The sequence below is a fragment of the Hordeum vulgare genome, chromosome 5H (genome assembly GCF_904849725.1).
Source record: "Hordeum vulgare subsp. vulgare chromosome 5H, MorexV3_pseudomolecules_assembly, whole genome shotgun sequence".
NCBI classification, from domain to species: Eukaryota; Viridiplantae; Streptophyta; class Magnoliopsida; order Poales; family Poaceae; genus Hordeum; species Hordeum vulgare.
Window position 1 is genome coordinate 412351148 of NC_058522.1, and position 11803 is coordinate 412362950.

Below are 11803 nucleotides of genomic sequence, written 5' to 3' on the forward strand. Positions count from 1 at the left end.
AGGCTTAGTCCATCCCACTATCCTCTCACAGCCCATAAGGCTCTTGGGTCGTCACACCCCTCCCGGTGGTCCCCGGCACTCTCCCAGCACTCCCGGTACACTATCGATGAGCCTGAAACTATTCCGGTGACCAAAACGGGACTTCCTATATATCAATCGTTACCTACGGAGCATTCCGAAGCTCCTCGTGACGTCCAGGATCTCATGCGGGACTCCGAACAACCTTCGATCACCAGCACCTATAACTCAACTATATGAAACGTCACCGAACCTTAAGTGTGCAGGCCCTGAGGGTTTGAGAACTATGTACACATGACCGAGACACTCTCCGGTCAATATCCAATAGGGGGACCTGAACGTCCATATTGGATCCTACATATTCTACGAAGATCTTATCGGTTGAACCTCTATGTCAAGGATTCACACAATCCCGTATGTCATTCCCTTTGTCCTTCGGTATGTTACTTGCCCGAGATTCGATCATCGGTATCGTCATACCTATTTCAATCTTGTTACCAGCAAGTCTCTTTACTCGTTCTGTAATACAAGATCCCGTGGCTAACTCTTTAGTCACATTGCTCGCAAGGCTTGTTTGTGATGTTATATTACCGAGTGGGCCCTGAGATACCTCTCCGTCACACGGAGTGACAAATCCAAGTCTTGATCCATGCTAACTCAACGGACACCTTCGGAGATACCTGTAGAGCACCTTTATAGTCACCCAGTAATGTTGCGACGTTTGATACAGAAAAGGCATTCCTCCGGTGTCAGTGAGTTACATCATCTCATGGTCATAGGAATGTATATTTGATACGCAGAAAACAATAGCAACAAAATAACACGATCACATGCTACGTTCATAGTTTGGGTCTTGTCCATCACATCATTCTCCTACTGATGTGATGTCGTTATCAAGTGCCAACACTTGTCTATGTCTAGGAAACCTTAACCATCTTTGATCAACAAGCCAGCCAACTAGAGGCTTGCTAGGGACAGTATTTTGTCTATGTATCCACACATGTATTTATGTTTCCATTCAAAACAACTATAGCACGGATAATAAACGATTATCATGAACAAGGAAATATAATAATACCAATTTATTATTTCCTCTAGGGCATATTTCTAACAACATTACCCTTTAAGCTTTGAGGAAAACCAACTCAAAGTAGCGGGGAGTCAGCGTCGGCGGTGCCCGTCTTCTCTCGCACCGAATGCGGCGATAAAGAACCATGAATGCCAGCAAAAAAACTCCTACGAAACACGGGCGTGGGGCGACTATGGCATAGCGCGGTCATGGGTTAGGGCAGTCAGGCAGGAAAGCAAGGAGGCGGTTGGGAAAATGGGGGTGGCGACGGGTGACGGTGGAGATGGCGGGGGCGAAGGAAGAGGTGGGGGAAGAGAAAAGGGGGTGTGTGTCCCCGACGGGCGGGTCGGGGAGTACAAGGGCGTGCATCCCCGTCCATCTGTGCGATGTCCATTTTGACGCAAGCTCGACCCAAATTTGGGCCCGGAATGAATCAAAAGCGGACACAAACGAATGTTTGTCTATTTGCTCCTGCGCGTTGGACCGCGTTTTGTGTCCGGTTAGCCTCAAATGGACGCGGTCGGACCATTTGCGGTTGTTCGTTGGAGTTGGCCTAAGGCCGTGCTTGGTATGATTGTAATTTAATACAAGTGTATTTAACTTCCGGGTGTAATTTGTAGACCAAGAACTATTTACAATCGGAAACCAAAACAACCATCGTAGATCTGTATATATTTTACAAGTGTATTTAGAAGGAAAACGAGAATCCAAACACGATCTAAGAGTTGCTACTTATTTTTTAGAATATTTTTTCTTTATTATTGTTTTGCTTTATTTTTTTGGAATACTCTTTTTTTCTCTAACATTATGGATTACTTGGTTGCTTTAATTTCTTTTCCTTTTTATTCTTGAAACACACTTTTTTCTACTATAGCATAAACCATATAGCCAATGTTCTGTCTTGTCCTCACGCGCGTGTGGATATCTGCACAGCATGGTTGTCATCCATCTTGGTGAACGCTAGATCGCCCATGTTGCGAGTGCACGGTGGTTGTTGTCCTTGTTGTCAAGCGGGGTTCGGCCATGTCGTGGAGAGCCTCTTGACCGTCCTTACCCACTAGCGCTTTTAAAATGATTCAACATGATTAACTTCTTGTTTAATTAATTAGTTAATTACACAAATAATTAATGAACTACATAATTCTTTGCATGTCTAATTAACTAGTAACCAAATCAATAAATTATCTGCCTAATTCGTAAATCCCTACTTTTAATTATCTATAGGCATAATTAACTCTCTACTTAATTAGATAATTTTGATTCTGTTTCCATATTGATTCGGTGCAAAACAAATCCTAGTATTTAAATGGCCTGATTAATTGCATGCGTGATTAATTTTCTAGCTAATTAATTTCACTGATGGTTTGATTTTTGAATGGATACAATACTAGATTTTCAAAGTATTTTCATATGAATGACTGCTACAGATGACGAGACAACTACGGAGTATTGTAGGACAAATTTCCTTGACAGATTTTTTGACATTTGAATGGACAAGAATGAATGTATGTGGCGGTCCACGAATGCAGTTTGTTTGTCTCTCTGTATGTCTGACAAGAAATATAATATGACCGCAGCCACGAATGCGTGTATGTGGAGATCCTACGACCCGCCTTCTGCCACGGCCGTCCTTGATGTCGTGATCCACGCCCTGGAATTGTCGAGCATCGTGCCGGCGCCAGGCCCGACCATGTTGTCCTCCATGGTGTCGCACACGGCGTCCTCCGCAGGGGCACACGAATGTGTATGCTCATAATAAAAAGGATATGTTATTTTTGTTGTATTAGAAAACTTGTGATTGCCAATTAATAATAGAGATAATGATAATAATAGTACATGCCATAGTGTTTGGGATTGACATTTGTTATTGAGAAATAACTTATTTTGTTTTGAAAAGTTATCGAGAAAAATCTCATGTTTGTCTTTTAGGAAAGTGGTCTCCTGTATATGATGTTTCTTTAATTCTAAATTAATTCATGTGATTGAATTAAAGCAACACATGTCAAAGCAAGCACGAAGCATTATCTCCACTTCAATGGGATTTTATTTTTTTAATTGAAGGGGGAAATCCAATAGACACGGGTAGTGTAAGGTGAGACGAGATAAAACCAAATATAAATAGACGATGGAGGGCTATCTCCCTTCTTAGAGTATCTTCAACAGACGCGTCCTAGCGCGGCGTCTTAAAAAATTTATACATCGCCAAAATTGTGTTTTTAGTGCGTTGGAGAACGTTTGCTTTAACAAGCACTGCAAAGTATGACGTCTAATCCAGCGACCTCATCTGCAACAGTCCAAGGTTTGCAGCACGCGCGAGCGAGCGCATCAAATACGCAAGTGTGATGCCGTTTTGATCCACGCGTTGAATCGGATATAGCGCGTGTGATTTTTGTACGCCTGTTGGAGCGCTCAAATCAGGTCCACACACATTAAAAGCGGGTTTTTACATCGCACCGCTTTGATAGCGCGTCCGTTGTAGTTGTTCTTAGAAGTAAAGATTATGTGAAGATACAGAAAGAATATAAAGAAACTAGATATACTCATTGAAGAATCTACAAACTGTTTTGCTAGAATTCATCTAGCTAAGTCTTTATTATGTCTCATTTATGTTTTATAATCATGGTATATGATACTCTAGAATAAGTGTGAGTTGATATAGTTGTATCTATTTTTGTTTGTTTGAGACCGAATTATATAGTATTTAGATGAGTTTTCGGTACTCGCATCTACAAATTCTCTTTCCGATCTCATCTCCACTCGAACCTAGGGTGTGTTTGCTTTGAGGATATAGTGGCACGAGACGGGTTGATTCCGTCCGCGGTTCACCATTCCAATGTTTAGTTGAGGATGAAATCAGAACCGGATGATCCTTAAAAAGGGAATATTCCCTATATATGCTTCATCAAGTGATTCCATCAAATCGAAGGAATCACCTGATTATTCTTCTCTTATTGATAAAAGAAAAAAGAAAACATCCATGCTAATTGTTAAAATCAAAAATACAATGGAAATGTTGCTGCATTTATATAATATTTCGGTAAAAGAAAGAATAACCTCATAAGGTGAGTTGAGTCATATTCTTTTTATTTCATATCTCCAACCAAACACAAGAATGGAACGAACCCGTGACATTTTTTTATCTTCAATCGAACATAAAAATGGAACCAGCCTATTCCTTCGGAACGAGACCATGACATGCCATGTCTTTTGATTCTCAAACCAAACACACCCCTAGTCACCACCACTCACCAGGTAGTCATTCTCAGCTGACATGGGCGTCTCGTCTCCTGCTCCACGCCTCGAGAAGATCCTCACCTTGTCGCTCTACGCCCTCCTCCTCCTCTACCTCCTCTCCCCGCCTCCCATCGCCGCCCCCACCCTCCACTTCCACCTCGCCGCCCCACGGTAACCACCTCAAGGACTCAATCACTCAGAACCCCGCTAATCCATCGCCGGCCTGCGTACATTAATTGCCGCTTCCATAGGCGTGCGGTCCGTGTGTGCCAGCGCAATGACGCAGTTCTTTGTTCATGGTTTGCGGGTGAGAAGCAGCAGGGGGTGAAGACCGCTACAGGGGCGGCGGCAGGAACGCAGGGGTCGAAACCGGCGCCGCAGTGCGACTACTCTGATGGCGAATGGATTCCGAATGCGGCGGCGCCGCGGTACACCGGGACGAGCTGCGGCGCGACGATCAAGGACGGGCAGAACTGCATCGGGAACGGCAGGCCGGACACGGGGTACCTGAACTGGCGGTGGCGCCCGCGCGGGTGCGCGCTCCCGCCGTTCGCGCCCGCCGAGTTCCTAGAGCTGGTGCGCGGCCGGCACGTCGCGTTCGTAGGCGACTCGCTCGCGCGGAACCAGTGCGAGTCGCTGGTGTGCCTCCTCGGGTCGGAGTACCCCGTCGAGCTGGTCCTTGACGGCGGCGAGGAGCGCAAGTTCCGGCGGTGGGCGTTCCGGTCGCACAACGCGACCGTGTCGGTGTTCTGGTCGCCGTTCCTGCCTTCCTGGTGAACGGCACGGAGAAGTCGTCGGCGCCGGGCAGGCTTGGCTACAACAGGCTGTACTTTGACCAGCCCGACGAGCGGTGGGCGGCGGAGCTCCCGGGCATCGACGTGGCGGTGCTCTCCTTCGGGCAGTGGTTCCTGCAGTCGGCGATGTACTACCAGCGCGGCGTGGTGATCGGGTGCTACCATTGTCCGGAGCCAAACCGCACGGAGACGGGCTTCTTCGGCGTTTTCCGCCTTGCCGTCAAGAACGCCCTCCGCGAGGTCATCGCCCGCTCCAGCGCCGGCCGGGAGAAGCTGGCTGTGCTGACGACGTTCTCGCCGGCCCACTTCGACGGGGAGTGGGACAGCCCGGACGCATGCGCGCGCACGGAGCCGTACGCCCCGGGGGAGAAGGAGATGTCGTACATGCACAAAGAGATGTGGTGGACGGGCACGGAGGAGGCCGCCGCGGCTGCCGTTGAGTCCAGGTTGCGCGGATCCGCGGTGACGGTGGAGGCTCTGCAGGTGACGAGGCTTGCGGATATGCGCGCGGACGCTCACCCCGGTCCGTACTTCCATCCATCCCCGTTCGCCGGCGGCCAGAAGAAGAGGGAGCGGGTGCCGAACGACTGCGTGCACTGGTGCCTCCCGGGACCCATCGATACGTGGAACGAGATCTGCTGCAGATGGTCAAGAGATGGAGAGGTGCCTCCTCCTCCAGATGATAGATACTACTGAAATTCAATCATGCTTTTCTTTTTGTGTGGCCATTACTCCTATATTTTCAAACCAAGGGAAAGGAAAATATTTTTTTCATGTGTCAAGATTATGCAGAAATGCAACTAAGAAAATATTACGCGGAAATTAAGAGTTTCTGTGATTAAAAAAAACATAATTTTTTTGAAGGATTGTAATGCTTAGGGATATTTTCTTCTCTTGATCTGATTAGTTAATCTCATATGATTATTTCTTACTGATTGATTTGCACCATAATTGAAAGATAATTTATCATCAACTCAAAGCTTTTGAAAGAAACTCCTTCTATTTTTCTCGTGACATAGGAGTATAAAGCTTGAATGGACAAGCAAGTATAATAGTGGACTTATAGCTCGCCTAAAGCAACTCCAAACACGTCATTCAAACGGAGGCACGTTTTGTCCGTCTTTTGTTTGTTTGAATCGGCGTGTCCGTTCTTTATTGTAAATGAAATGATCGTACGTCCAACGCACCGACCCATTTTTCGCCTTTGCTTAACATTTTTCAAAGGTAAAAAAGACTTGAAGCCATAGAACATGCCAACGGGCATGCCAGCGCCAAGAGTTTATGCCGGTGATATACGAGCGGCCGGCATACATATGCCCGCGCGAGTGGACGGGAGGTTTTTGGAGAATTAGAGAGAAATGGTGGCGTTGTGCCACCGACGGCGGGTCAGGGGAGGAGAAGGGTGGGCATCGCGCGCGTCCGTACTGTGCCCACGCCTACGCAAATCCGGTCCAAATTTAAGCCTGGAGTTGGTCGCGGACGGACAAAAAATGGACACGCGCCCGTTTGGGTCGGCGCGTTGGGTTGAGTTTTGTTTGCGGCGGTCCAAACGGACACGCAAGGACGGAATGGGTCGCGCGGTCCAACAGGGCGACTCAAGCACATGTGTGTTGTTGTCTGATTTTTATGTGTTTGGTTCGGCCGAGCGGACGCTGGTGTACTTTTTCTAAATGGGTTGACACGTCCACCCAACGCAGGTATGGACCCAAATATCTAGAGCAGATGCGTTGGGGTACAGATACATCTAGGCATGGGCAGCCCGGCCCGACCCGACGCGGCCCGAAAATCACGGGTCGGGTCGGGCCTGATCGTGCCATCGGGCCAGGCTCGGGCCTGAAAAAGTAAGCCCGAAGAGCAGACCGGGCCGGGCTCGGGCTTGCAAAACGTATTTTTAAGCCTAGATCGGGTCGGGTTTGTCGGGCTTTACCGGGCTTTGCATGTTCGGGCCGGGTTCGGGGCCGATTTGTTAGGTCCGACGGCCAGGCCGGGCCGGGCCAGGCTCGGGCCTGAGTTTTCCCGTTCGGGCTTTTTAAAGCCCGGCCCGGCCTGGACTATGCCCAGGGTTAGGTCCAGATGCCAACCATGCGTGAGGTTGACCTCTGGGTACGGAAGGGTATGCGTGTACTGTCAGTGCCACCTAGCTTGGTTGACTGGAATGTACAGACGCTCCCACGATGGTGCATCGCGGCGAGGTGGCCCCGTCGGCGTCATGGACGAGTTGGCACCCATGGTGATCTTGCCCTTTCCTTTGCCGAAAAAACCCATGACGAACGATGGATGGAGCCGGCTAGGTTTTGGGTTTTTGGTCGCCGGTGAGGGAGCAAATATGGCCAGATGGGGACGGGGAAGAAGTGGATGAGACCGGTCCCGCCGCACATTTACATTAAAAAGGATGGACATGCGGACCTACCACTCACAGCCAAGCGAGCCTCGAGATATGTGATGGTAATTAATAAGACGCGGCGGTGGTTGAGTAGCCGATTAATGGGCACATGACGGACATGAAGAGGACACATGACAGCATTCATTTCGTGTTCGCAAAGACCCAAATCCGGTCTAAATTTGGTCATGAAATAGATCGGTGCGTCACATGATTTGAGTTTGGGTTCTCGTGTTGGCTTATTATTTTTGTTCATGACTATAAAAAAGAACACATATGGACAAAATGAGTTGTTTTGTTGGAGTTGCTATTATACATGGCAAAAGTGCTCTGATCCTACAAGTTTTCGTAGTAGCATCCTGGATCAAAGGGTCCAAACAGTGGAATAGTGCTTGAACTTTTCCCCTTTTTGCGGGAGTGAGTTTTGTTGGTCTGAGTCTTGCGTGTGCATCGGCGCTCCGCGGGTGACACGGATACGTGCCGCCCTCCTCAGATGGCGCGCCGACCCGCCCTCAAATGCGCATCGTGTCGAGGTGGTACATTTTCGTTCCAAGAAACAATCAGTGCTCGATATAGGTAGCGCCATCGCATCGAGGGAGCGGGAGTCCCAGCAAGCAGCAGCTGATAGGCTCTGCTGCCAGATGCCGCCAGCCAAAGGCAGCACTAGATGGGAAATTGACAGAGACGCTCTACCGCAGGGACGGAGGCAGGATTCAAATATTAGGGGGGGGGGGGGGGCAAAAATATTTTTGCCTCTAAAAACAAGTATAATAGAATGATGTAGGCGGGCTGTAAGATTTAAATAATATATTTGTGGTGAGTTGGAAGAGAGAGAAGATGAGAGAGAAGAGAAGCGGGCTACAAACTAACAGCCGGCTGTAACACGTGCTCCTAGGCACTTTGTGAGAGAGGATGGTGGGTCTTGTATCAATAAAGTAGCACTTATTTACATCTATTTATTGTACTTGTGGGCTATAAGCTTGGCTATAGACGACGTGTCAACATCATATAGCCAGCAGCTGGCTGTACTATTAACCATGCTCTAATGTAGAGATTCGTAAAAAAAGGACAAAAACAGCCTAGGAGCAAGGTTAACATACTAAATCTTCATCTAAGCACGCATCTGCTGTGAGCAAGTTAAATTTTTATCAAAAGATACCATCAAGAAAAGCTAAAGTAGTTCACATGTGAATGAACTAAAATTTTCTACTATAGAATGTGATAAACAATGCGTAACCTTGTCCCACGGATAAAGGGATGTATTCCCTAATTAATCTTCTACTACAGTTATAATTGTATAGTCGGGGAAGGGGGGCTATTAGCGAAAGTTAGGAAAGACTAGAAATCAGACTACTGATTATTTATTCATACTAGACCATTTGATGGCCGTTGGATTAGTATCATAACAGGCGTTGGATAAGTAAGACATGCATGCTAGGCAGCGATAAGTACAGATTCCTTTTATTACGTACTTCCATCCTTAACTGCTTCCGAAACTGACGCATGACTTGATATTCCATCCCAGAATTTCTCACCTGATGCTAGTAAAACTACATGCTTGTACATTTGGAAATTTTATTTCATTTTTCTGGATGCTAGTAAAGAAAATCAGATGCACGTAAAATTTCCATTGAGCCGGTGCAATATGTTACTTTGTTTCCAACGCAACATAAAATTGCATCAAATAGTGAGATAATTTGCTTCTATTTGTGTTAAAGTTTGGTTGGACTGAACGAAAATTTAGGTCCCAGAACTTTGCTTTCATGTAACAGAACTTCGCATCCAAGAATTCACAATTTTGAGTGCATGTATCAGTTTTATTATGTCTGCAAGACCAGAAAATTTGCTTTCATCTAATACAAGAGTGTTTCATCACTAAATTAATTTGCTTCTAACCAAAAAAATTTCTGTGCATCAACAGTTCATACACCATCTGATTCTAAAAAGCACACATATGGTGAGGTCCTTGTTGTTGCTTCGATTGCACAGAAAGTCCAATCTGATGCTAGTAAAAATGTAAACTTCCCTTGCTTCCTTATTTTAGAATCTTTACTCGATGTTTTTCCCAGATGCTAATAGAACTTGCTTCCAATGCAGATAAATTTCAGATGATTCGACGTAACATTTTTCTTTGTTTCTGATACAATAAAAACGCGTTAATAGTTTACTTTATTTCCAACGCAATAAATAAACGTGTCTCGTGGCAACGTAATTTGCTTACATTGCAATCAAATTTTGGTTATCCCTAACAAAAGTTTAGCTCCTTGCTTCCATGTAACAACATTTTGCATCCAAGAATTTCAAATGTGAAATTTTGAGTCCCATGCATCTTGCTTTGATGTAACGCACTTTTGCATCCAAGAATTCCACGTAGGAAATTTTGAGTCCCGTCCATCTTGCTTCCATGTAACATAATTTTGTATCAAAGAATTCCACATGGGAAATCCGGAGTCCCATGCATCTTGTTTTTATTACGTTTGAAACGCAAGAAACATTGTTTCCATCCCCTAAAGAAGTGTTTCCATCTCAAAACTATTTTTCTCTAACCAAACATAAGTCCATGTTTTTTTCGTTCATACACCATCTTCATATGATACACATTTGTTTCATTCAAGTTAGTGATGATACAATGCCTTCTATGTTCATATTATATGTTCCCTATAAACTATAGATTTTCTTCCCTTCATCTGGCTTGAGAGCCTCCAAGTGTCTTCGTGCTTCTTAGTGCATGCGTCGCTCGATCATAAGTCTTATTCGGTTTGCTTCATTATTTCAAGTGAACTAAAAATGTACAAAGTGTAGCATACTTGCATTATGAAAATTATGTGAGTAACCTATGGAAGAAAAATACATAGAGCAAAGAAACAAATGTCATACCATATGGTATTGTGTCATATCATGGTAGTGATAATTATGAAAACATATTTTGTAAATGAAGCAATATATATGGAAGTCAAACTATGGACACATAAGAAGCACATGTAGTATAATTTAGAAACTCTATAACACGCAAGAAGCATCTAAAGAATGCTATCTCAACATAACTGATTTCAATTCGAAGCATATTGAAATAGAAATTATAAATCCGTCAGCTAATACATAAACATATGCTAGTACGTTTGGATGCATGGAAGTAAATCAAAAAGGGTTTGTAAAACAAAACAAAAAGAATTGGCCACCAAGGGATGGATTTTTTTGACTCACCAACATATCATGTGATATGTGTTATTTATTTTTGGCATTTCAAGGCAAGAAAAATATATACTTCAAAAGCATTTCTATATCATTATAGAAGCTGCAGAACTAAGAAGCACAAATATATTAATTTGGCAACAGATATATACTTCAGTAGAAGGATGCGAAATTTAGATAATGTTGAGACTAGTATTACCGCCAACATTAGGAATCAGGTTATTGTGATTTGCATAAGAAATTAACCAAAATTCATAGGTCACATGATGCATTGCACACTGGATATAACATAGATACGTTCAAACAAAATTCATGGGAGAAAGCATTGCATCCAAAGTAACGTGTTAAAAGTGAATCGAAGATGAGATGAATCAAACCCTAGTTTAGGTGAGTAGAATGCCATGGGATTTGGAACGGCGCCTGAGATGCATGTGCACCTTCTTGGTCGAGCCGAAACAGCGCACTGGCATGGTGGGAGGGGCGGTGACGGGGTAACATCTGGCCGTGGACCGGGGCGTCGAAGGTGGTGGCGGAGGTAGCCGTCGTCGTCGAAGGTGGTGACGGATGTAGCCATCGCCGTGAGCGATCTCCGAGATTTGCTTGTCCATGGGATGCGACACGACCGGGGTTGCGGTGGTAAGTCGGGCAGGAGAGATTTACTCGTCCTGGAGAGGTGACGTGGTGTGGTGGTTGGGATGAAGTTTCAGGAGAGATTTACGTGGAGCAAATCATGGACTTAATTGACGGGATAGGAGATTTGCTTAGAAATATCAACGACATTGGAGCGGTCTGATGGAAAACTTCTATCAGACTCCTGATAGAAAGTGTTTCCCTAATAACATAGATGTCATCTAAATAAAAAATATACTGTGATAGCTAATTAATGAAAAGAGAGAGAAATTAAGTAACTTAGCTAGGCGGAGGACGAAAAGGAACTAAGGTGTGGCGAAGTTTTAAGCAATTTTTTTTTATACAAACCAAGAGTCAATACACGCTAACATTGCACATCACAAACGAATAACCAAATATAATTAAAAATGTAGACAAAGCACATCACAAACGAATAACCAAATACAATTAAAAATGTAGACATGTTTTAATAGAAAAACAACCTAA

At 44.9% G+C, this 11803-nt stretch overlaps 1 pseudogene; it reads left to right on the top strand.

Annotated features, from left to right (window-relative positions):
• The first annotated feature begins 876 nt into the window (after nt 1–876).
• Nucleotides 877–6046, top strand: LOC123399022 (annotated as a pseudogene).
• Nucleotides 6047–11803: the final 5757 nt, after the last annotated feature.